Source organism: Pyrgilauda ruficollis, unplaced genomic scaffold (assembly GCF_017590135.1).
Source record: "Pyrgilauda ruficollis isolate IOZ18807 unplaced genomic scaffold, ASM1759013v1 scaffold35, whole genome shotgun sequence".
NCBI lineage: Eukaryota > Metazoa > Chordata > Aves > Passeriformes > Passeridae > Pyrgilauda > Pyrgilauda ruficollis.
The window spans coordinates 5,922,418-5,947,852 of NW_024524934.1; the positions used below are offsets into that span (position 1 = coordinate 5,922,418).

The 25,435-nt window shown below is 41.0% G+C and overlaps 1 protein-coding gene across 8 annotated transcripts in view; it reads left to right on the top strand.

Moving 5' to 3' along the window:
- The window catches only part of ATXN1 (ataxin 1), a 243,927-nt gene that overhangs the window by 24,615 nt on the left and 193,877 nt on the right, over positions 1 to 25,435 (top strand). For 4 of the 8 annotated variants that reach the window (XM_041475506.1, XM_041475513.1, XM_041475511.1 and 1 more), the window contains one exon: positions 5,912 to 6,031. The gene's annotated coding sequence lies outside the window, so the exon portion shown is untranslated. Of the gene's footprint in view, positions 1 to 57; positions 142 to 345; positions 601 to 640; positions 810 to 5,911; positions 6,032 to 25,435 lie in introns of those variants that run through there. The other 4 variants (XM_041475510.1, XM_041475512.1, XM_041475507.1 and 1 more) reach the window with 4 other exon arrangements.

The window sequence follows — 25,435 nt, forward strand, 5'->3', positions numbered from 1 at the left end:
TCCCCCGCCCCCCCCCCCCCTCCCGCTTCCCCCCGGCCCGGGCGGGGTGTGGGTGGCCGCGGGGACGGTGGACATTTTGCGAGTCGCGGCTGCCCCCGGTGCGGCGGCGGCCTCGGGGTGTGTGAGACTGCGCGTGTGCTCGTATGTGCGGGGGGGCGGTGTGCGGTGCCGGTGTGTGCGGTGTGTGTGAGGTGTGTATGTGTGTGAGCGTGGGGGCTCCGCTGTTTGTATGTTTGTGTGTGTGTGCGGTGCCGGGTGTGTGTGTGGGTTGCCGTGCCGTGCCGTGTGTGCGGGCGGGGGGTGCGGTGCCGGTGCGGTGCCGTGTGTGTGCGTGCGCGGCCGGCGCGGTGCGGGGGGGCCGTGCGGGGCTCGTAAGCCGGGCGGACCCGGCGGGGCGCAGCGCGGGGTCGGTCGCCGGCAGGGCCGGTCGCCGCCACCGCACGGCGTATGTAGTACGGGGCTGGGCGGCTGCCGGAGGGTGAATGAAGCGAGGAGGAGGCGGCGGCGGCGGCGGGGGAGGCGGCGCTGGCGCTGGGATGTGCCCGGCAGCAGCCCCGCTTCGCTTCACTCAGGGCCCAGGCCGGCTGCAGACGCTACCCGGTACTGCCGGGAGGGACGGGGCGGGAGGGATGGGGGAAGGGGGGCGGCGGGGTGCCGCCGCCCCGCTGCCCGCCCGCGGCTGTGGGGTCTGGCCGGCGGCTTCCCGAGGGGAAGCGGGGCAGGGGTTCCCCGCCGCCGCCCCGGGGTTCCGCTCGCCTCCAGTGGCGGCCGCTGCCCTCCTGCCGCTCACCGATCCCCCGCTGCCTCTGGTTTGCTTGGGTCGGGTGGGGGTGGTTGGGTTGCGGGGGTTTGGGGTTGGTTGTTGGTGGTTTGGTTTTTGTTTATTTGTTAGGTTTTATTTTTTTGTTTGTTTGGTTTTTTTCCTTTTTTTTTTTTTTTAACCCTAAGGCATCGTAATTTACCGGCAGAAAAACAAATAAATGACCCCGTGTACGGTTGTGGGTGCTGAATCCGTCAGTGTGATTCCTGAGAATATATTAAAGTCTAAATTAAAGCGTGCTGGAAAAGCGTTAGCTCCTACTGTAATAGTAATAGCGATAATAATAAAATGACAGAATTGGGAACGATTTACATGTTATTGAAGAGGAGGAATTACTGAAGAGTAATAATAGAAAAGAAAACAAGTCGGAAGCCCGTTATATAATGCACTGTGTAGACAACGAGAACGACAGGCTATTTTTATTTTGTTTACCGTATGCTGTGTAATAGGGACTCCTCCGAGCATCTCTCCCCTGTGAGCCCGAACTCCAGATAGAATTGGGGAAAAATTTTAGGCATTTCTTTTACAACCAGACGAAGAAATCTAGGTTTGTAAAACCTTCCTCTTTACAAATTATTTCTGTGTACAGAACGGGAAGGGTGTGCAGGTAAATGACCTTTGCCGAATACCTTTTCCCTTTCATATGGTAAAGAAATTAATATTTTATAAAGCAGCTTACACTTTAACCTTTAACGCTCATGGTTATGTATTTTATGCAGTAATGGTTACTTCACGCGTCAGATACGGTCGAGCATAGTGAGTTACTCTGCTGACACACTGATAAGTCAAGGACTTTTAATTTCAGTTTCGAATGAAACCGTCCCCTAAAGGAAAATCCCGGCTTCATGTTAATCTATTTCTGTTCGAGTGATAGAGACGGTGCAGTTTTATCATATGGAGCAAGGGTTATGAATGGGGGAGACGGAAATTGAGAATGGCCAGGGAAAATATTGCGCCGTAGTTATTTTTGTGATGCTGCAGGATAATAGTAGTAATTGTACATTACTGCACCTAATTTGTTCGTAAAACTGTCCCGGTATTTTACGGGTAGCAGCTATTTTGAAAGGGTGGCTGTAATCTCCTCACTTTTTACATAAGGCAGAGGTCGATAGGTTTTCCTCCGTGCTCGGCTGTCTGTCTGTCTCTCTCATCATGTAGCGACATGTCAGCGGTGCAGGCTTTCAGCGCGCTTACTCCAGCCCTGATCAGTCATGTAATTAGATCAGGCTGCCATGGTAACAGACGGGATTCACCGTATTCACCGGCCAGCCAGGTGCGTGTGTGGCTGCCGGGCGACCCAGCGGGCTACCGCCAGCCCTGCGTGTGCCGCGTTGGTGGCGTACGGCCGGCGCGGCCACCGCCTCGGGCTTTCCGAAAATTGAAAGATGCCGGTGGTGGGTTCCTAATGGCCAAACTTCTCGGGAAGGGTGTTCTTTGCCCACTGGAGTGTCAGGCAGATGGGACCATACGTGGCACGCTTAGCAGGTCAGCCAAATCGTCAGTTCCACTTGTGTGTATTATTAGCAAATTAATGAAGGTGTGGTACTTTGTAAAAATGCTTTTGGCTTATACAAGCTTGCATGAAAGTTTCTTCAGAGTTTTCATTTTTTTTTTTCCTTCTCTCCCCCCCCCCCCCCCCCCCGGCTGTCTGGTTTAACTGTTTGGTGGCTGTAGCAGTGTTTGCTAACAGTTCCCATTCCAGCTTTCTCATCATAGGCCACAGGCTTGTTATTCTCCACTCCTGTACTGTACTTTACACCCTGTGGCCAGTAAGATGAAAATTGCTGATACTTGATGTCAGTATTGTCACTCCGGATTTGTTAAAGCCTCCTCATAGATCTTAACAAGGTCTAGGCCCTTTTGTGTGTTAGGTGAAAGCTGACTGCAATTTCTCATGATAAAAACAATTTTTGCCCCAGCAAACACTTTGTTTCTAGTATGGGTGTATATTTTGCATTTGTGCTCATCAAAATATTATAGCCATGGAGCAGGAGTCTTTCTGACACAGTTTATAATAGCGTCAAAGGATATGTAATATAATTAGCTTTGAACTGCATGTTGCTCTTAAAAACGTTTCACCAAGCAATGTATATTTGTCTTCATTCTCATTGTTTGAACATGACTCTTTTAAGCCATTCTTCCATAAATATAGGTATAATTTTTTAAAAGCACTAAATTTGGCACTGTGTTCTAATATCATAAATCTGGAGTAACTCCAGGGGATGGGATTGTGAGCCACTTACATGGGTGTATATCTCAAATAACTCCATTTATTGGATTTAATCCAGGCATGTAGTAGAGTAACCGAGCTCAGAAGTGATCTGCTGCATATCGCTGTTATTTTCTCTATATTGCTTTTCATGGCAAAAAGCACTGTGGGCTTAAATAGGATTTTTGCCTGATTAAGGAGCTGCATTAAGTGTCTATAGAAGTGGGTAACACCCCTACTCCAGTCACTAATCTTGGGTGCGCTGACACTAATATTGAACCTGGCCCGGAGGATTTTGTGTCTCAGTGATGAGAAATCGTCAGCACCCACAGCTCCTGAGTGTTTGTAGTACCAGGCTGGAACATAAAGCAATCCAGAAATATCTCAGTAAAATAGATATTTTAATCACTCTGATGGTAAAGCATTGGAGCTGGAGGAGGAGGCAATGAGAAATGCCTGTTGGTGGTTCAGCTGTTGTGGTGACAGGCAGCGGCAGTCTTGGGTTTGGTGTGATGAGTTTGCCGGTCTCAGCCTGCCTGCTGAGCAGGTGTTTCTTCTTGGAGGGGTGAGGGGACAGGGTATTTGCAGGCAATTTCCTGCACTGAAGTGCAACTTCTCAGTGCCTCCACTAACTTGCCCTTCTGGCTAGGAGGGAATATCCTCTGCTCCATGCGGCCGCCTCCATTCTTAGGAGGTGTCTTGAAGTAGAGGAACTTGTTAGGAGGACTGGCTGGAGAGAGTGGAATAGTCATGAGCAGGACAACTCCTGTAGTGTGAGCCTTTGTGTGCTGCGTGCTGCTTATACATCTTTTATTGTAAGACAAATTACCTGTGTGACTAAGAGTGTTAGAAAGTAATTATTTTCAGAAAGGCCATATATACATAGTTTAAAAACTTTTCTGAAAAATAAACAGTGCAACTTTGCTTTTCTAGCCTGATTGAATCTATTTAGAAAGGCTGAAAAAAACTAGTTTTGTTTTAAAAGACATTTACAAGAGACATGGAATTTCACTTAACAAAATTTTTTTATGTAATAGATCCAGTGGCCTAGTTTCCCATTAATTAAGAAAATAGACACTTGAATGCAGTTACCTGAAAAGCAACTAAGAATTTAAACATTAGAATTTTAAAGTAATTGTCTTAGTAACATGTCTAGTAAAACAAAATCAAGGCCTAATTTTTCCCCTTGCAGAGGTTTAGCAGCACATCTTAGCAGATGACAGTCAGGATTATCATTGTCATTGTTCATATGCACACTGCTTTTGTTGTGATGTACTAATTGAGGGGGAAATGCAATTAAAAAAAAAGTGTGGCAGGCTGTAAAGGAAGTGCTTGTCAGGATTGCATAGATGGTCTGAAGCACTGGCTGGCTGCAAACCTACTCCAGCATGTGAGGCAGCTGCCGCTGGTGATGCTTAAGAGAAGTCAGGCTGTGTGACAGCCTCAGCTATAACCACGCAGGTTGTGAGTGATTTGGTTGTTCTGGAGAACAGTGCAGGTACGGTGTGTACAATTCAGAGAGTGCAGATGACAGATTTAGTTGTAGGTCTCTTCTGAGACTGCTGTAACCAACTCTGTGTTAACAGATAAAGATATAATTAGAACAAGAAAGAGAAGTATGGCAGGCTTGGCACAGGTAAATATTTCATTGCAAAGAACTGACTTGCTATATTCCAGTGACTTCCATAGCCTAAGCTTTGCAAAGTGAAAATCCTGTCCTCAACCTTTCATTTTACTTTTAAGCAAGACTCCAAATGTGATAAATAAATAAATAGGTATTCGGTTGAAGGCACTGTATTTTGAAGTCTTATTCAGTGGTTCACATTCTTTATGTGAGAAAGTTGAAGATTTCTACATATTTTTGGCTGAGGTGATGCATGACTGGCATTTTAAAATGTAAGAAACTTTGCAGATTCCTGATCTTTGCAAAAAGACAAAAACTAGATCCATGACCATAACTCCTTTTTGATCTCAGTGCATCTGTTGAGAATGTAATGCTTCATGGCTTTTTTCTCTCTCAAAGCTGTAGTCTGAAGTGGTTGTACAACACATGCAAATCTGTATGTGTGCATTGGTCCCAGTCTGCAAAGTTACTTTAGTAGATGTCCCAGTGAGGGTTTTGCTGAATGAGGATTGATTAAAGAACCTATCTAGAGTTAAGTATGCGTGTAAATCCTTCCCTAAATAGGAACAAGTAAGTATGCTCATAAACTGAAACAACAGAAATGATTCTCAGTGAGGGAGAAATGGTCCCACTAAATCCTTTTATTGTACCAAGAGTGATAAAAATATTTGGTGAGACTCCAAGTGAAAACTCCAAACGTATTTTAGTAGGTGATGTCAGCAGAAGTTCAGTGCTGGCTCTTCATGATTTTGCTGAGCAAAATCACAGAAAAAATTAAAAAAACACATTGTTAAAGATTTTCTTTGTTTATATTATTTAGGAATTTACAGTAATAGGCATCAACTGTAGCATGCCACCTTTAATGACAAAATAGTGTACAAGGTAAAGTCACATTATTTTTCACCTAGTAGTAGTAATTGCAGCACTATGTTTTCAGGATGCTACTGCTTCTCGAATAAAATATATTCTGTTGGCAGTGAAGACAGTCATCTCCACTTGCTTATGATTCTTCACCTCATTAAGATCACATTTAGGAAAAGAGCACTCTGAATAAATGGCCTCTGCTCTCTACTGTATGAACTCTGTCTGCAGAATTAAATCTATGGTTTATTTGTGCTTGAGTAATAGTAAAAGCAGCCTCTCTCAGTCTTCACTGGGATATCTTAGTGTGTTGTAAATTACTGTAAATGTTGACTCTTAACTGTGTTTTTGTTTCTCTTTATTTTGGTTTCCATCTCCTCAACTCCTGGATCAACAGTCACATTGCAGGCCAAGCCAGATGGGCAAGCAATACAAGCTGTGAATTTATTCTTGACCCCGTAGGACAGTGACCACCATCATTCTTTTCTTCACCGTACAGTTATGCACTGCCAATAAGGTGAGAATGCAATGCTTTTTATTTCCTTCAGCAAGTGTACACTGTCTGCTCTGGGCTTTAGGCAAAATGCGCACCTTTCTGGTGTCTTTGTAATTACCTACCTGATAGGTTTGTACTTCCCTTGCCTGGCAGTAGAGGTCCTTGAGAAACTCTGCTCAGAAAAATTCCTTTGACTTACAGAACAGGTGGGTTCCAGATGGGTGGTTTTATGCTCACCTGAGGTCAGAGTGTATTCAGTTACTGGAAGATGTTAGTATGAATGGAAAAGTTGGCAGACTTTGATTCTTGTTATAAAATGCCATGTGTAAAATTGAATAAATCCTTCCTTCACTTTTATGATCATTTTCAGGATTCCTGTTGCTTGTCACCTACTTGGCTTTTCCACAGTCTTGAGTTTTTTCTGTGCATTAAACTTTGTCCAGCATTAGAATCGTTCCCAGGATAATTAGTTACTACTGATGTATCTGTGTGTCTTTTGGTCTATTTTGAGGAATGCTTTCAGTTCTTCTGATTTTCCTCCCTGAAATGCTGTTGGCAGACAAGATGTAAAAGTGCACATGTATCAGTCTGCTGCTGTCCCTTTCCTCTCTCTCTCCTTCCCATATGGTTGTGGAAAATAACTTGAAAAGACCAAGTCCCAAGACTCAACAATCATACTGCCAATAAAAAGAACATAAATTTTTATTTTATTTCTTTAATCTGATTGTCATTAAGCCAGCCTGGTTTTTTGGACCTATTCTATGATTTTTAAGTGCTTGGGATTGGCAATGCTGCTAATGCTTTAAGAAAAAAAAGATAAAGGGTCATAATAAAATTGCCTGTGTCTTTGAATAAAAGAAAATGAAATATAGTGATTGCTTGCAGAAAACCAAAGGGTTTTTTTTTTAAATTTATAATCTGAAAGCTTAATTACAACAGCATTCTTATTTATGCAGGGCTGATCAGAAAGTGTCCATTGCAGAATAACTTCTTAATGTATACAGCATGTCATAGAATAGTATGCAGGGCATCATTTACATTTTATTGTGGCTGTGGGGAAGGGTGCTGTGTTTTAGAGGGAAATTGCCTGGGCAAGTAGTTACATGCAAGGACAGGTCTGTTACAATTTCCAGATGAGCTTGAATGGTGGGGTGAGTGGTAACCACTGTAACTTCAGAGCAATGAGAGTTTCTTGAGAGTAAAATACCACAAAAAGTGCTCATGTGCTAGTACAGTTTGTCTTTCCACTTTGGAAGAAAATGGAATTGGTAGCAGCTATTGACTTGGGACGTCAAATAGAAGAAAGTTTTTTGTTATGATGTTATCAGTTACATAAAGCATTTAATTTTTTATTTTTTAAGATTAACTTGGGTTGTAGAGAAATGTTTTATTTGAAGAAGTGATTACTGCTGGAAAAACTTATATCTCTTGATTAGAAGAAGTAGTTGTTTCTAGGGCATTGGTCAAGTCCTATGAATAATCAGATTGTGTTAGCCACAATGCATTGCTAAGTCACCTTGGATATGTTAGCATCTGGTATTTTCTGCAATTACATGAGAGTCAGTATATTCAATGTTAAATAAAACATTTTAGATTAAAAATGTAACCTAGTTAAGTCTGATGCAGAGGCATGATAGGAGTATAGTACTAAGATGCTGTTTTTCCTATACTAGCTCAGCTTGAAGTTTAGTATTGTGTTTGTGTCACATTAGATTTGGTTTAATTTGGTGTCAGATTAGGTCAGATTTGGTTTAACTTCTTATTGTTGGACAATTTAGTTACTGAGTTGGGGGTACCTCTGTTGACCTCATTAATTCCCATTTTTTTCTATGGAACAATCAAAATCAGGCTCACTGTATAACTAAATAAGTGAAATAAAAGTTATTGGGATAGACACTGCCTGCTTACAAACTTCTCTCTATTACTGGAGGAAAAAGGCAGGAGCTCACCGTAGTAACATGTGAAAGAAACATGACCTGGCACTGTGCAGGGAGCAGCCACAGATAGAGCGTTTCGTACTGACACTCATCATCTTCCTGGCTTTTGCATTTGTTTTGGGGTGAAGGTGGCAACTGCCTTGCTCCATTTTAGGCAGACCTGGGTTATGACCCTGGAGTCTGTCAGAGGGACAGAACATGGGACACTTTTGAAGGCATCCAAAATGCGTCTCAGAAGCCATACTTGAGGCCTAATGTCCCTCACGTGCGTTCATGGCTTCACTCGTGTGAGGAATTGTGTGGCTTCAGTGGGTAACATCTTTACTGTGTCAGCTCTCCAGGTGTGCTTACCCTTCTAATTCAAGCAGCATTTTCTGCAGAGCCAGCTAAGCATCTTGCCTGGATAAGGACATGGGCATTAGTAAAAGTAAAACAAAAAGAAAGAAATAGATACAGCTTTCCTTTCTTTTTTATTTTTAGTTAATTTTAGCCTGCTCTCCGAAACACAGAGTTATTGTTATTTGTTCAGAGCATGCACTGCCTCCTTCCACGTAGGCAAATGACTCAATGCTTTCTTTTATACAGTTGTCTTGAGAGGATTTTACATGAGATACTGGACATTTTAACAATTAAAGAGTTCTTTTTAATCTTTTCTGTTGTCGAGTCACTTGATATTTATTAATCATAGTACTGGGATGAATTTACAGCTGCAGCCCCTTTGTAAGAAATTTATTTTGGCTGAATTTTCAGTAAGTATGTCTGTATGCTACCTAATATAGCTTATTTTTTACATAAGATATAATTTCTGTTTTATGCAGACTTCTGGCTACCTCTCTCTGTAAACAGGCAACAGTCTGTGCTTTTAAAATACTTAATAGTGAACATAAAAAGAACTAATCTGTCTCTATATTACTGTGTGCAGTGGTGGCTTTTTGGTTTTCATGTCACGGTCCTTTTATCATAGTTGGTTTTATTTCTTCCCTCATGCTGTTTATGAAGGTCTGCAATATCTGTAGGGCTAAAAGAAGGTAGGCAATGGAGATTGCTAATGCGTTAACAGCACAAGTGAAATGCTGTGAACTAGGTATAACTGGATAGTAATTAGGAATAATTTAATTTTTTAAAATTGTTTATGTGTGAGCAACTGAAATTAAATGAAGTGATGTGAATGCTGGTGGATGTCTTAAAAATAAGGCTTTGTGGTCCCCTCACCTCAGCCATAACTTTTCAGCAGGGTTTTCCCCTGTTGTTCCTACTGCAGATACTGAAGGCCTGTTGTCTGACTGATACAAAGTTTCATAACATGGTCTGAAGTGTAAATGGTATGGGGTGTAGTGTTATGCCTACATAAAAACACAAGGCTGACATTCATAATGTGATATAAGGCACTATCCAAGGTTTGATTCGCCTTCCAACTTGGTGTTTTTAAAAGGTGTATTTGCAAATGGAATGAGATTTGCTGTTCCATACTCTGCAACTTGTTAGCATTTTTTTAAAAGTGGATGTTAGTGGGAGTGAATGGAGAAGCTCCATGTACTGGGGGCGAGAAGTGGTGAGGTGTCTGGATGTGATGTGCAGTTGTATGCAAGCCTGAGCATCTGTGTGTGCCCTCCTGCTGCCCTCTCCCTTGGCTGTGTGTGTTGGGCAGGGGTGTGCTGGTGGGGTTTGCCTTGCCTTGAAACCAGGGCTGTGCTTTTGAAAGAAAGTTAGCCCTCATTACTAGGGGTATAATTTTGGTCTGAAATTAGCCCAGGTGGCAGCATCTGGATTTAAATGTGTTGGCTGAGAGGTTTCTGATGTTGAGACACTGAGATAGGGGCAAACCCTAAATTTGATAATTGCCTCTTTATTTTCTCATCAGTTACTTATTTTGGAACTAGCTGTAAACCTGACTTCAGGATTTATTGAGTCACTCCTTGTTCTATAAAAAGTACAAATGTCAAAGTGTTCCTCACTTGTATTGGAGTGTGGTTGTGACCGTTACCACATTTTGCTTGTCAGGTACCCACGTGTGAAGGCCTTTGTAGTTTTGTACAGCTAACATTTCTGTGAGGCCAGGTACTTGAAAGAAAGTCAGGCTTTAATGGAGAAGGATAATTACAAAAAGCAGGCTTAATCCTCCTTTACTGTGCTCAGAAATTTTGTGCTACTGAGTGTTTTCTCATTGGTGTGGTTCCTTTTCAATGGCATGTGTAGCAGCTGACTAGAAAGTGATATTTTCAAATGTATATAATAATAAAAGCATTTCTCCTCTTCCATAGCCCCTGAACACATTTGCTGCTTGGTACTGTGCTGTATTCATAGCTTTCCCAAGGTAGTCTGACAGCAAGTAGATCCAGAATGGTTTGAAAATTCAGTATACTCAAGGGGAAAAAAATCCTAGTAGGTTATTATGATAGAAGAAGTTGGAACTTTATTCTCCATGTACCACTAGCAGTTAAAAACCCATCACACTAATCATATGTACTGAATTTTTATTTACAGATTAGGAGGCTCTACTTTGACATATGACTAGCAGAGAAGCCCCTCCCTTTAACAGTTGTATGTCATCTGCTTCAGAGAACTAATTACTTGGCAATTCCCATTTGATAATTCCCTCTTTATTTTCTGATGAGTTACTTAACAGTGATGAGCTTGTTGAGCAGAATACCGTGCTTAATCTGTGCTTCAGAAACTACAGTGGGCTTGGGGATATCATTGTTTCTGAAATGCTGTTTAGCCTTGCCATAGAGGCATTGATACCACACTAAGATACATGAACAGTTCACAGTTAATGGATAAGTTGAATGTGAGTGATGCACAGCATCTGCTAAAAAAATAAAGGAAGGGTTTACATTGCTGTTGCACTGCAAGCAGAATGTTTAAATACGTAATTTCTCAAAAAAAGAACCTCAAGCACCAAACCTAATGTAATTTAGATGCTCAGAAGCAGAAGCTTATGTCAGAGAGATATCTTCTATGTATCACTGATCTTCTCCACTGAAATAATAAATTTAATAGAACTTTTTTTTAAAAAACCACAGTTTATTGTAATACCTATTTGGCAGCTTAGCCGACTCCTGGCGGTTATTGTGTTCTTTTAATATGAGATACTTTAGTTAGTTTTTACTGTTTTCTCTGCTGTTACCTGTCTTATTCATTCTTCTCCACTTCCTTTTCACATTCTTTTACTCCAGTGGCCACAGCAACCCTTGTTCCTGGCTGGGGAATGCATTAGAAGTCTCACTGCTAATTACAGCATCACAGTGCTTCTAGAGGGTACCTAAGTTCAGCAGTGCTTAGCTACAGCACCAGGCAAGGGGATTTATGGGGTGAAATGACATCAGCCTGCTCATGACAGTCATGGTAAGGTCAAAGTGAGTCTCTCTTGCAGATCAGGAGTCAGATGGGTCCTGTTCAGTCCCAATGTCTCTGAAATTCAACCATGCTATTGAATTTGAATCATTTTTTTTTTTTTACTGGTTTCAGTGGAGAAAGGTTTATGGATCATCTACAGTCACTTTGACTAGATAGTGGCATTATTATACTGACATTGATACCTGAAGATTTCCATTGAGGCTGAGCCAGTGCTATAAGCTGAGAATTGGGCTATTTTTCTTTACTAAATAAAAATACAGTATTTTTGTATTAGCTTACATGACATTGCATCATCAGGCTTGCTGATTTATTAGATATTCACAATGGTATCTCTTGCCCAGTACTGGAAGCTGTGTAACAGGATTGTTTTATCAATGAGAAAATACTCATTTGTACATAGTTACATGTGTTTTTGTAAAATTAATCAGAGAAACAGTAGTTTTATGAAACATATAATTCAGAACAGATTAATCTACTTTAATTGTGTTCATGAAGTACACCAGCTATAAAATCTTTTGAAAGGAATATTAGTCAAGTTGATCAAAGATGGCTTGAAGTACAGAATGCAAATATGAACACAATTACAGCAAATATACAGACAGATAGAAAGTAGCTTGGGAGATTATTTAAAAAAAAAATTAATACAATAACAAGCCCCCATTTTCCTTTTTGGATTTTTTTAAAAGAATATATCATGTTTTAGAAGCAAAGATACAAGAAGAAAAAACAAATACAATTTGAGATTTTATAAAATGCAGTGAATAAGCATTTAAATAACATCATAACACAAGGAGTCAAAACCTCACAGAAGTTTAAAATTTAAAAAATTTAAAAAATTTTGCAATTTTTAAAAACCGATTCATTCTGTTTAATATTTTAATGACTCAGGGTGTCTCAGGTAGTGCTATATAAGCATTGCTGAAAATGGAAATGCTTGTAACTTTGACTTTCTTAGGATGCCTCACCTGTGATATGAAAGGTTTGCTTACACTGACAGGACTTGTCCCTTGATAAATCCTTCTACAAACCATTACAGCTTTTGTGGATGGACCTGCATCCTGAGCCGTGTTATCATATTTATTTTCCAGAGGCAGCCAAAGAGTTATTCGATGTTGATTTAGACAGATTTTCATCTGCCTGCTTCAGAGGTGTCTAAGATTGAACTTTAAAGTGTTTGGCCTCAGACACATGGGATACATGCCAATACTATTTCTATCAATAGTTATGCAAGTAAAACGTTAACATATGAATACTGTGATCATGATTTTCAGTTAGCACAAGATTTTAATTACATGCTAATGCATTAAAATCTGGCCTCAGGTTGGAAACAAAGAAAACCCAACTCACTAACATACAGTGGAGGTTTCTCTGTTGACCACTTCTGTTCTCTCCCTGGCACCAAATAAAATGGTACGTTCCCTCTACTTTATTATAAGGAGAAGCCTGATACATCCTAGATACTGTTTCTTTCCTCTGGATTCTCTTTTCCTTTTTCCCACACCTACCCTGTTAACATCACACTTCTGTAAGTAACACTTGCTGATGGACTAGCCAAGGATGACCTGTTTGGTCTGGTCATACGATTTGTGTTTGCATGTCCTTGTTTGCAGAACTGAGAAGCTGCTGCAACTCTCTGTTTAGGACTTGTCTGCTTCCTCTTTGAATCAGGGTTGAGTTTCACGTTTCCCTCTTGCCACTCTTGCTAAGCTTTCTTGGATTTCTGCTGCGATCTGGCCTGATATTTTTGTTGTTAATGACAATCTTGGAAGTCACATGTGACTTCCTTTGTGAACTTGACAGTTGATTAGTTAAACTGGGGGGAGGTAAGTGACATATGAGTGTGTGTAACACGTGTCCTGTTTTACAGGGAAAGAGGATGATGGTGGAGCTTACAGTACAATAATCTATAGTTTAAAATTATACTATATGGTGTTTGGATAGCTCACAAATGCATTAGAAAGTGTCATAAAACAGATGTGATACTGCAATACTGGAAGAACTGAAGGAGTAAAAGTCTGCATTTTGCTCCATATTTGCACAAGATGACAGAGTAACTCATTCTTGTTGTGTGGTCTTCAGGTGTGAGAGTGACACAACCAGCATGGATGCATCCTGCCATTTGTTTGTCCCCACTGGTTTATTTCGATTGCACCTCAGTGGCAGACTCAGAGGGAATACGATGTGTAGTGACTGAGGAAATTAAAGCAATTCCTCAGTGAAAATATGACATTTGTTACATGAGGTTACTATCCAGATGTTATCTGTCAGCGTACAGTGAGAAACAGCCCTAAGGAAAATTGAGGTGGGTAGAAGGTAAGCATCTGAAATAGATTAAACATCAGTAATCGAGTACAACCCTGTTTCCTAAGGAGTCAAACTTGGTGAATGTCATGTTGGCTGTATGGAATGGGAGAAATGCAAACTAAGACACACTTCTGCTATGTGTGCAGCTCTGCTATGAAGTGTGTTCATCTGAGCTGTCAGCTGGCTGGCTGCAATGTTTGGTGCTGTTTATACAGCTCAGCGAGGGTGTCTTTATGAAACCAGCAGTGCTGTGCAACCTAAGCTGCAGCAACCAGTGGTTTAATGCTGCTCTTATTTAACGTGAAGGGTGCGTGTTGTGCAACACACCGAGGTGCTCAGCCAAAGGCTGTGGTGAAATAAGGGGTCAGGTTCCCACCTCTGTTACTTACTTGGGTGGTTTCAATGGAGCCATGTGGGTGTAAATGTGGTGTGATAGAGTCTGGGGCCTTTGGCTGTGTCTGAGCCTCTGGGCTCAGAGCTGATGCAGACAGGTCAGCACTGCTGATCAGACACTGTTTGTTTGGTGGGAGTAGAGCAGTCACTTGGCTTTTCCTTCAAGTGGAGAGGGACTGAAAGTTGTTGCTCAGTCAAATGTCATCAGTCTTCTTTTCTTCCTGTGCTTCAGGTGGATGTGTTGGTGAATAAGACTAATCTTTCTTTGCATAGCCCAAACAGTGTTTTGCCTTTTTATCCTTCTGTCCTGTTTTAACCATTTCCAGACTTTCTCTTGTTGCTGGCCAATTAGTTTTTCTCTTCGCTGCCTTTTCTACCAAGATTCTCCTGTGCTCAGCAGTTCTTACTGCTGCATATCTGACCTACTTGTACACGGCTCCCTCACTGGGTTTGTTACCGGGCACAATACTTAGATTTTGTGTGGACCCTTTCTTCCCTTTGTATTGTGTGTGTGTTTCTATGTGTCTAAAATGCCCTTCTGCTTAGAGTCTGTTTCAATACCTCAGTAATTTTCTGCAGAAATGCAAATTTGAATGTTGTTTCATCTACCTCTCTTCCTTCCTAGTTCAGTCATAGCTGGATTTTGAGCTTTGCAACCCCAATGATCTGCCTGGACAAGCCTTTCACTCCATGCAGCCTTCCGCTTCTCCTCACGGGAAAAGACCATTATTTTGTCTCTGAAGCTTCTCTGTGGGTGCCTGTTTCCCTGGCTGAACATTGGATTTTCAGTCTGTGTGTCCCAGTCTTCTTTGGTTTCCAGCTGCAGTGTCTCTTCAGCAGACATCTTGCTTTTTAGGCTTGTCAGCTGATCTCTAACAAATCAGTAGCATATATTTGTTTGTAAGATGTTACATGCTGGCATTGTTAAAAAAACATAAACAATGAAAAACCACAAAACCAAAACTCATTCAGTTATTTTCTCTGCACCTGAGCATAAGGCTGGGTCATTTGCTCATAAAATAATGGAGAACCTATTACATTATTATCATATCATGTGATCTTCTAATCAAAGGATTCTTTTACTGTATTAATAGCAATAATTCAAATTGTTAATGTAAATTTAAAAAAATGTAGTACCATTTTCGCGTGTCATACTGATGGGTCAAAAGTGGCAGCTTGAGCACTTTCCTTTGGGCTTCTTTATCATCATTTCTTCTCATACTATGACTCTGCTCCAGTGGTAAAGTTCTGTAGTAATAGGTTGTGAAATGTAAGGTTAATCAAAAAAGAATTTCTGAAAAGCACTTCATTCAGAAAAAGAAAATAAAAGTGACATAGTATGCATTTTGAGTGAGGTTCTTCAGAGAGGGAAAAATTCCTGGACTGCTATGGAGAAGTACAAGAATGAAGCACCCACCGAATGAGTGAAATTCACTTAAGGTGTGAAGCGGAAATATGTAAGAGGGTTTTTTAAATTTTTTTTGTGTGTGTGTGTCAGCATGCTTTTACCATGAACTGATTATTGGAATGATATTGTGGTTATAGTAGATTTAAAAAAACCCAAACAATTTAAAAATTATTTTGGTTGATAATTCTGGAGTTGGTATGTTTTCTCAAAAAGGAGTCTTTTGACTAAACATAAAACCATCAAAAATAACTTCAGTCTGGAAATTGACAACCCTTCTTGTTATAAGTAATAACAAAAGATACAGACTAAGGGATATTAGAGGAAAATACACATTTTCCAAATTGATTTAGTCAGTGAATTTAACAATAGCTTGAGCATAGTTAGTTTCACTTTTCCTGTAGGTAGGCAGTTTCTCAATGAGAGAAAAACATCTGAAAAAACCCCCAACCTCATGGTTACAAGATGATAAAAACTGGTGCAGGGAGCTTGGAGGTATGAGTTACTACTTTTAAAGTCCTCTGTTAAAAACAACGCTAGACTCCATACTGATGGAGTGCATTTAAAGGCAGTGCCCTTTTAATCAGCAAACAGGTCCTCTGTGCATCAAATAATTAAAAATAGAGCAAAGTTTCTGAACAAGGCGTCTGGCAGAAGCGTCTGTACTTCCATCTGTGCATGATTAGCAGAATGTTTCATGATATTTAAATAGCACAAGCTTTGCTCTCTTTTTTATTATTTGTTGTACTGAAGACCTGTTTGCTTGTTAAGTGGTCTTTTTTGAATAGTTACTGGCAAGGAATCAGGAAAGTGTATGAAGACATCTTGTACACACTGCAAATGCCAAATTGTCCCTTTTTTCAGAGACACTGCCCTTACTAATATTTTTTTTTTTTTTTGATTGGAGTTTTACCACATCCCTCACTTGATGTTTAAATTTTCTTAAGGACCAGTTCATTTCAGAGGGAGTTGAGCAGGTATTTCTGGTGGCTGCCCGGGGACTGCAGCCTGACCGCTCGCGGGTGTTGCTCTCCCTCAGAGGCGCGTTGCCGTGCGAGTACGCACCAGGGTGCACTCGCAGAGTACGTGTGTCGGCTCAGCTCTGCAGCTCCTGCCGGCACTGCTGGGAGCCCTGCCTCTAATCTGCTGTGCACACTGCTCTGGAGCCTTACCCTTTCCAGAGGACGTAATCAGCCAGGCAACAGCTTTCCAAGTGCTTTTGAGGCCTTAAGCTGGGACTCCTCTTTGCTGGCAGTCATTCAGCATCGGATTGTGTGCTCTTCGTCTCTGGCTAGCAACACAGCGCTTTGCAGTTGTAGCCACTGATTTCCCTCCATACTAGTAAAGATTGTGTGTGTGTGTTTTACAAAGGCCTTACAAGAAGGTATGGAATGAAAAGAAGCCGCTCTCTGGATGCTGAGTGCATTGCTGTAGCTGGCTGAGGGCAGTTCTGTTATGTGCAATGCCTTGTTGTTGGGAGCCGGCAGGTTGGCAGGGAGCTGAGACGCTCGGATAGGCTCAGAGGTCCTTTGTGGGGAGCCAGTATTCACTCTTAGGACAATCTGTGGTCTCGGATGGGTATGGAAAATAAGAGCTTTTGTGGTGTGCGTAAGTGGTGTTTACTCTGTAGCTGGGCTTTTCGTTGCTGGGTTTTTCTTCTTGTGTTTGAGGAAAGCTGTGGTGTGTGATGTGTGAGTACTGACCTGGGTCATCTCTTAACTTCAGCTAAAAACTTCAAAAGAAATTGTGGTTACTACTGAGAGCAAAGCTGCTAACCTGTCAACATAAATGTATAAACTGTGCGTGTTTGCACCTTTGAAAAAACCACTGAAACACCTCGGCTGTGAAGAAAGAGCATGCTATAAGCCTTCATACACCTGGTCATGCTGTGTTACTGGTGTCCATCGTGCTGTTTCTGGCTCAGGTTCTGCAGAGCAGAGTGCTCTGCAGTCTCACAGCAAGTCCTCAGCAGGTTTGTATCTTATATGGTGAAAGTCGTTGAGTTTCAGGGGGGCAGTGATAGGATCACTTTGCAAATACCTGTCCATTGCCATCATTCAGCTTCTGGTCCAGGGAAGGCTTCAAGATGAATGAGTATATACAGAGAAGTACTGGAAGGGCAAGTGAAGGAACAAATGTGTTTCACTATAAAAACTAAGGGTAATGTGCATGCCCATTCCTTCAGCTAAACCTCTCAACTAATGCATGAAGCAGTTGCACTCACATTTTAGCCACATTGCTCTTAAAAATCTGTCCCCTTAGTAATTGATTTCTTCAGAGATAAGAATTACTTCTAGAGCTGATTCTTGATCAGTGCAGTTTGGTGGGCCTAATATTAGCATCTTTCCAGGAGCAAGAAGGAGAAAAGACTCGGGTTCATTTTAGAAAGATTCATGAAGTTGTGTTGGTAAGTTGGTTAAACTAAGCCAAGTTTTGTGTTTTGCTCTTAGAATTTGTACTCAAAGTATGCCATAATGCTTTTTTGGAACAGCTTCAGCATATCTTGTGAATGTGAATTAATTAACATTAGTATGAGTTTCATATTGTCCAACAGAACTTGGTTTTTTGTGTCTTCTGTCATGCCCAAGGGTGCTCCAAGCACTTTAAAATAATGAGTTCGGTTATAATAGTGCTGAGGCTCTGTAGACAAACAGCCATTCTTCTGAGTGCAAGAAGATAAAATTAAAGGATGGCTTTTTTTGATAGGAGTGGGAAGAATACTGCTTGTGATGCTAGTTATACCCCTGGTATTTTTTCAAGAGCATTTGTGACAGTCTCCTTGTTTTGGTAGACTAGATTTTGCTGTTTATTACTAAGCTTATAATTCTCAATGCACTGTAAACAAAGTGAAGAAGAATTGCAGGGCACATATTCAGAAGCTGTTGTTCACACCTAATTGTTGTACTTCTAGCCCTGATTATTTGACATCATGACATACTACATGAAAAATCTGGTAGCACTTGATTTCCTGAAACAAAACCAAAGCTTCCTTTTATGGCCCTGCAAAATTACATTGTATCTAAGCAGGTAAACAGGAATTCAGCCTAGGATGGTAAGATGCTATTGATTTGTGTGGAAAATGATGGTTCTGTTAGTTGTCTGCAGGTGTCCGGAGGAGAGGGAGGGCCTTGTATCGCTCAAAACCAATTCATTTTGACTGGCTGGAGAGAAGTATGAACAGCATCCAACATACAGCCATCTCCAGTTACAAAGATTGTAATGGAAACATTGATGACCAGTCAGTATTGATATATTAGGAAGTATTTATATAACTCAGTGTTGTTGACTGCTGTAGAAATGTTGTCTTAGGCCCCATTCCCACTGGCATTCCTCCTGTTGACTTTTGGAGTGTTAGGATCAGACCCCTTTGGCTCAAATTTGGAGTGAATTGGGACTGAAAGAAGCATGCATGTTCTGCAATCACCCTCCACTTTTGGAGTGGAGAATGGAGGAAATGACTGGCTTGGGCAATGGTACCAAAGTTCTTTATGGCATCATCAAGCTGTACACTGAAAATAAAGCTTTCCTTAAGCTAGTTGAGATATTTCATTTTGATCTATAGCCTGAAGTGTTCCCTGTTAATGGAAGGCTTAGTGTGGTTTTTATTCTTTCCTTGTGAAGCTGTTCTTTGACAAGGAGAAAAATGTATCTAATTAGCATGCACCTTTCTGTATGTGGATTATTATGCATTCATTATTTTAAGTTGGTGCTATTATATGAAAGTTTCTCCAGAACTTTGGCAACTTGGTAGAAAGGAGTGACAGTTCAGTGCATTATCAGCTGTGCAGCTCTAAAATATGTTGCTTTTGAAGACACCTACATGTTACAGCCAAAGATGTGTGACCATAGTCTAGGTAATTATGAAAGAAAGAGATTCAACTAAGCACTGAAACAGGAAAAAAAAGAGCAGTAGAAATGATGAAAGACAGAATTACTATTTTATGAATATTAAAAAAAAGCTCCCCAAACCCCACAAAGCTAAAGGGTTCACTATATGTGAAAGTCACTATCAGTTAGGGAATATATATCTGAAATTCTAAATACTATACATGTGATTGACATTCAGGGCTCAGTTGTACTCCAGAAAAAGAACAAATGTGTAGCTTTGCTAGAAACAGTGAGAGACAATTTGGGGAAATGCAGAAGTACTGCTAGAAAAGCTGAATGTTACATTTCTAAGTAAAATGCCATGTGACTAATATAAGTGCTCTTCTGTCCTAGATAGGGCTGCTGAAATTTTAAGCAGATAGCAAAAATTTACTGTTTCATATTTCATAGATAATAATTGTTCTGAATGCTTTAAATAATACAGGAAATGTAGTGTGACAAACTTGACATTTAAATATTAATATTGATACTGAAACAGCTCACCACAAAGAATGCCAGGGCTGCAAGAGGAAGGATAGCATTTTGATCAGATAAAGACAGAAAAGTTATAAAGCCTTTCATATACATTGAAAAAAAAAGGCCTTGTGAAAACTGACAAAATTACCTTTCAGGATTAGATATTTTATATCCTGTTTTGGTAATATCTCTGCAGGGAAATTTGGAAGCAGAAGAGAGATGCCTTTGCCATTTCTGTCTTCCCCCTTCCTCCTCTACTTGCAGTTTGATGAAGACTATTTGAAATAAGGTTAAGAGTACAGGGCTACAAAGTGTTTTGGATTCACTTGTACAAATACATGAGTAGATGTGGGCTCAAGAAAAGACATATGGGCATGTGTACTCTTTGGTGACCAGTCTCAAACTTGCTTGAGATGCAGTGTAAGTTATCCTCTGTAAAGTTGAGATTTGGCAACAGGTTACTTTATTAAAGAGAGACCTTTCTTTTCAAAACATAAAACAGTGCTGACAGTCCCTTTTTTCTAAACAGGCAAGCTTGCTCTCCCACATCTGTGTGCACATGAGTGTGTGCACAATCCCTTACTATAAATTTGTTATGGCTTGCTCGATTTTTGTAGTTAGTGTGGTGAGAACAGGAGAACACAGCCCTTCATGTATAAGTTTCAGCCTACCTACATGATGGAGCCCAAGGACTGTGTCCTCTTTCTGTTCACAACGTCCCTCAAAGAGGATGCAAAATAAAGATGTAGACTGGTGAAAAGTTGATGATACTTTGCAAGCAGAAGAGGCCAGCCCAAGCCAAGCCCATGGTAGGAGCAGGAATGTTTCTGTTCTTTGCTCTCTGCAGTGCAGTGCTGATGTGGATGTGCCCCACTGTTGATAAATCTCTTAGTGGCTTTTGGCAGTTGTTATTACATAGATAATTTGGTAAGTTGTAGTTGTAGCTGGTTGTACTACTGATAGGTACATTACTTTCTAAAATTCCTTGTCAGTGGAGTATGTAGAGTACCTTTTTGGCTTTGTACAGGTAGTATAGGTTGCACCAGTTTGATTATTATTGATTGAATAATTTTAGCTTTTTAGCTATATGCAAACTAGTTAAAGGCATTTTATTTTTTGGGACAGGAAGGAAAAGTTTGTCAGCCTCCCTTCTGAAAGTGTTTTGGTAGCTGTGACCACTTTTTTCCTTCAAAAATATATCTTGTGCTTTCAGACGCTCTCATTTTCAGATGTGATTTATGGTAATTTTTATCTTTAGAATGCAAATGGGATTTTTAGCGTACTTTTGCACTGTATAATACTTCTTTCTGCACAAACTGCTTACCAGACAAATTAAAAAGACAGGTATGTATTTTAAACCCAACCAACCCAAAGCAAAGTACACTTCACCTTCTGAAGTATTTATATACTTGTAGGTGCTGCAACATATTTATGTGGAAGTGGCATCATTCTGCTTTGCCAAGTGTAAGCAGCTCCCTTTAGCTGTGTGTTGCCGCCGTAGGCAGGAGGAAATCTTCGGCAGTTCACTGGAATACTGGCAAAGCCTTTGTGTCTCAGTGTGGGTAACCTACGTGGGAACAACCCCTCAGAGGTACCTTCTGCAGGGGGCTGTTGCCTGTTGGGGAATCACAGATCCCTGGCAGTTGGTATTCCTGTAAAAAGGCTGTAACAACAGCACTTGTATTAAGAAATGCAAATCCCCTGCTGCCGTGTACAAAGCAGGCAGACTCCTGACCCCTCGGTGATGCCAATGGTATTTCAGCCTGCCCCGTGAGTTGATAAACTCGTTAGGCACAATCTCATTTTCACAAAGGAGACCTGGACTAAGGTAGTAATGCACTGGAGATCTTACTCTCCAGGGTTACGCAGTTTGTAAGGTGATTCACAGCATGTACAGAGGGAATGGAAAATGTTATCTTGGAAGCATCCTGTGTTATTTTGAAGTCATTTTGCTCAGGCACAAATGCTGGTGATTGTATGAAAGCCTCTAGAGCTACAGAGTGGAAGGTGAACCTCCTATACCTTAGGTTAGGCTGTAACTAGTAAATGACATTTTATTCTGTGGCCAGCCATTCACCTGACTATTTTGAGACCACTGTTCTAAATAGAAACCAAGAAAATAAAATACTTCTAAGACTTTGGCTTCTTACAATATGGGTTGCTGCTGCAGATGATTATATAGATCTATTTTACTGCCTGTTCCCCATGCCAAAATTTAGAAAAGTGTCTTAATTTTGAACTGCCCAGAAACACACCCCAAAATGGGAGTAATCATACTGAAACAAATTACTTTTTTTACATCCTGTTTTTTCATCTATTTCTTCAACTGTTTCTCAGAGTATAAACTACTTCTACTGCCAGTGGTACAATAATAGGTTAAACTAACATTTAAAAAAAATTATAGTTGCTCAAAGGAACCTAGAAATAAATCGTTAAAATAACATTTATCTTCTGATTTAGTGTCTGAACCTGCTTCCTTGATGTTAGTGGAAATTAATGAAATTAGGATCATATCTTTAAAGAAATAAGAACAATTAAAAAAACCCTGAACCCCAACAGTTGTATGTTTGAGCTGACCAACACAAAAATGTGATTGAAAAATTGTGACATAAGCTAAACATCAGCTAATTGTTATGCTGAATGGAATAATCTTCCACAGAGCTGTGAGTGACCAACTTGTTGTTGTGCATTGGGGCCCTATTAATCCATAGATTATTGACAGAGCATATGGTAACTGTTCCAAAACATGCCATATATAACATGCTTTTTGTATTGTTGTGTAAACTGCATTCTAATGTGTAACTGGGGATATAGGTAGTCTAAAAAAAAGCATTTTGCACTGTGGTATTTGCTAGCAATATGGTGTATGGCCAGGATGTACAGTAGATATTCAAATTAAGTACGCTGCAGAATTTGTGAATTTGCATGTTAAAATACTTGTCATTTCTGGAAATACCCTGAGGTGTAACTGTCCACAACCTTCCTCTTGTAAATTATTATTAAATACTTGCTTTCAAAGCCGAATCTTTAGCCATTTCGAGAATGAATTTCATAGCTAGGGATTTTATAATCTCATAATCAGAACTGTGACCCAGAATTTTTTTACCATTTTTGCTGTCCTTTTGATTATTGTATGTGAAGTACCAAAGCCTGTGTACCTCAATGCTGTTCATTACCCTGCCTTTTGGAAAAATTGAGGAAGAGCTATGAGGAGACACGGGCAGGACCAGAGAGCCTCATGCAGTTCAATCCAGAGATAATGTCTCCTGGCATCACTTGGCTGAGGAGAGGGAAATTGCTCATGCCTCTGGTCAGAACTATGTAGTTACATGTGAACCCTTGGGAATAGGGGGTTCAAACCTGGGAGATGTCCTTCCTGGGGTGACATTTTGGAGCCTCTGCGAGTGGATCATGGTAGTGCTGGGGCTCTTTCATCTCAAACTGTGAAAGCTAGGGCCTCACCTGCCTGTGCGCTGTTCAGAGATGGGGAACTGCCTGGGTGCAGGTGACCAGATTTTAATTTTTCAGCCTGCCCCTGCAGCAGCTGTTCCTCAAGTGGTTTTTTCTGCTGCTCTGTGCTGCTGTAGGGTTGGGTTTACCCTGAGAGCATATGCTTGTGGGTGCTCCATGGCAGTGGTGCAGCTGAGGTATGGGGTCGAAAGAGGAATGATGAATGTGGGGGCTGCCTGTGAACCTGCTCACCTTCTACACACTTTCAAGAGATCTGGAAAATAAGGCAATTAATTGCTAAGCCTGGAGTCTGTTTAAATACAACTCAAATACTGCATAATGTCTATTACCTAAATTCTTCTATCCTTTTGGAATGTTGCCCCTTAGGGATAAAAATGGATACAAGCGTTGCACTGCGTGTGTATAAAGGCGGGAATGTTCCTAGAGGCTGCTGCAGCCCTCGCTGGAGGTTGTGAGTGGCAGAGTGTGGGTTTGCAGTGTAATGGTGGTTTTTAGTTTGTACTCTGTGGTGGCAGTAGTGACCAGTGACTGTGGTCTGTGAACCTGTTGACTGGGAGCCTGCCTCTTCAGAGCAGGGACTCAGGAAAGCAAAGCTGGCTGTCAGCTGGTGCAGTCGTTCTATGGTGGGCTTCGCTTTTATTGGGAAAACTTTGCAAATGGGAGAAGACTGAAAGCTTGCTTGGCCTTTCTGCAGGTGAAGAGAGGTCATAAAAGTTATTTTTTTGGGATGCCAGTTGTTTTTTAGAATACTAATTATGCAGTTTCATTTTTATGTAATTTTCCCTTTTTTTTCTCCTGTCCATTTTGAGTCAAGTAGCACTTCTGTCTTTCTCTTTGACTATATGTGCAGCTGTTGATATCCAAAATTCTTTATTGATCTAGTTAAATGAGCTGACTTTGAAAGTACAATAGGATAGCTAAGTGAATCTGTATAAAAATTAATGTTTAACAGAGGGCATCTTTGATAAAGTTAGCAAACATTCTGTGAGCAGTGTTATAGTTATGGCTGTTTTCAGACAACTTGAAAACCTTCTAGAGAACTCATCCTTTGGAGTAAAATGTTTTCTGCTTGTTTCTGTTCTGAAAGGGAATAAACTGTTGGTACTTGTCAGAATCCATTCATTTCTCATACCTTTTAGTAAAGATAAAACTCCCCTTCCTATTTTTGAGATCCTGAAACATGGAAGTGAAAAATGCCTCATTTCATTATTTCGATATAGGCAAATAATAATGTTTTACCCTTTTCTTGCGCTATTTCTGACTGCTCTTAAAAAATTCCACTGCACCCCTGGTAGGTGAAATGGTATGGGCCTGAAACAAGAGAAACCATTCCTAAAAGTTCAGCCTGGCTCATATCTGAGTGCGCTGCCTCTCATGCTTCATTGCGATTCCACATCAACCCACTGGTGTGATAACATGGAACGAGCTGCAGTCATCCAAACCTTTGCTTCATCTTGAGCAGTCAGGTTGGCAAGAGTGGAAAGTGTTCCTCAGAGGCAGGTTTGATGCTTAGGAAACCTGATTTAGGAGTAAATTCTTGCTCAGATAGGGACAGCCTTTCTCCTGCCCTGTGCCATTGGTGACAGAGGAGGAGCAGCAGGCTATGCCAGGCTGGGTACTCCTGGCATGGGCCTTGCCCACATGTGGTTGCAGGGAGGAGCCCGGCAGGGACTTTTGCTTAGGCAGAGCTCTTCATGCTGGGACTCATGGAACCTTGGTGGAGTTCAGCTGAACAGTGTAATTAGTATCATTTTAGCTCCCAGTCAGCTGTAATAGGTACCAGGAAGCCACTTCTCTTTGCATAACCTATTAGAAAAGCTATTTTACTTTCCTACACGTATGCCTTATATGGAAGAACAGGCTGTGTGGTGTTTTGTCAGGAGACTGCATGAACTGTATTTTCCAGTGTCACAACTGGCAACTGTGAAATCTGTATCAGAATGCTTGTCCCAAGCATCCTTTAAGCCAGCTAGGGGAAAGTACTACTGGGTGTGCAGGGTGCTCATACCTGAGCTCGGGGCAGATGCCTACTCTGGTCCTCACTGGCGTCAAGGGAGTTAGTGGTTGAACTAGGGAAGCTGATCTGGGCAATCTTCCAGCCTGAAGGATGTGAGGCAGAAACGGATGGGAGGAACTGTAAATGATATGAGGGAAGCAGTAGGCTAGGAGAAGAAGGGTCCAATAAAATCAAGTAATAAAACACATCCATAAAAC